Below are 1,315 nucleotides of genomic sequence, written 5' to 3'. Positions count from 1 at the left end.
GATTACGTTAAAAACATAACATTCAGTCCGTTATGATATCAGGTTTTCAGGCTTGGTATTTATTTTGCATCATTAATAAGCTCCCTGAACACAGCGGTGGTTGATTGGTTCATTTTAACTCCTGCTCTGCTGGTTATTTTGGTAATGGAACCGAAACGCACAGAATTGCGCAACACCTTGTTGAAACAATAATCACTGAGATTATTATTGTTGTTGGGTCATTAATTTGAACACGTTTTGTTGATTTTTTGTTCTTTAATAAAGTTCTGAACGTTATAAGCCAATCAGAGGAGGACCTGCTGGTCTCAGCCTCCTGGCTGCGTTCAGTTTGTCACCTGATGCTGAGATCGACGTGTTGCAGCCCTGCTATGGTAAAGCATGAACAGTTCAGAAACAATATGAAATGGGAAAAAAGCTATTAACTAATTAAGTCGTGTTTTAGATTGTTCTTGAAAAACTAATCAGCCACAGCTGATTAGTGGGTGAACTTACTCTGCACAGTGATTTTTTACAGCAGACAGCAGCTCCCCTCTCTTGCAGGTACTGCCATACCCCCTTACTTTCACCCYTGTGCGTACCTCAGGGAAAGCTAGGAGGTTGTACAGTTATCTCCCAGGATGTAATTCTAAACTATACAACYACCTCAACCTGGGAGCAAGCAGACCTGGACACCACGCAGGGCCCCGTGGTTTCATGGGCCACAGAGTCTGACGGCATTTTCCATGCAAAATGTGAAAGTGTTTCCTCATGACATCATTTTAATCTAAGTCTAATTTATCCTTGCAGTGCAGCTCCATCTCTTAGCTATACAGTCTGTACACACAGCAGATGCACTAAACATGTCATACTTCCATGTGTTGAACTATGTGTTATCGTCAGCGGCCAACCCCCTGGTTCCAGTGCTGATTGAATGTTCTACTTAAAGTCAAGTTTGTCTTCTGGGAACACTCGGTCGCTTGGGCTTCACAGCACTGGGTGAGAAGGGTTTTTCACCCAGCTGCTTCTGGTTGGTGTGATGGCGGGTAAGATCCACACCTCATCATAAGTTGATTTCACTTTAGTTTGCTTTGTAGTTATGTAAGTATTCCTTATATTATTTTCTAATAACACTGTTTATATGGACTGCACACACAGGGCCTGCCCAAGCCTCCATGCGGCCCTAAGCAAAATTTGAGTTTGGGGCCCTCAGGTTCTGCTAATAATGTGGACCGGCTGCAATCACAGTCAGAATATTAGATCATTCACACACCTACTATAAACTTACTGTATCTCTGACAGTGATGGTTACATTATATTCTATATGCACATATATATA

The sequence above is a fragment of the Poecilia reticulata genome, linkage group LG13 (genome assembly GCF_000633615.1).
Source record: "Poecilia reticulata strain Guanapo linkage group LG13, Guppy_female_1.0+MT, whole genome shotgun sequence".
NCBI lineage: Eukaryota > Metazoa > Chordata > Actinopteri > Cyprinodontiformes > Poeciliidae > Poecilia > Poecilia reticulata.
Note: the sequence above shows the minus strand (reverse complement) of the source record.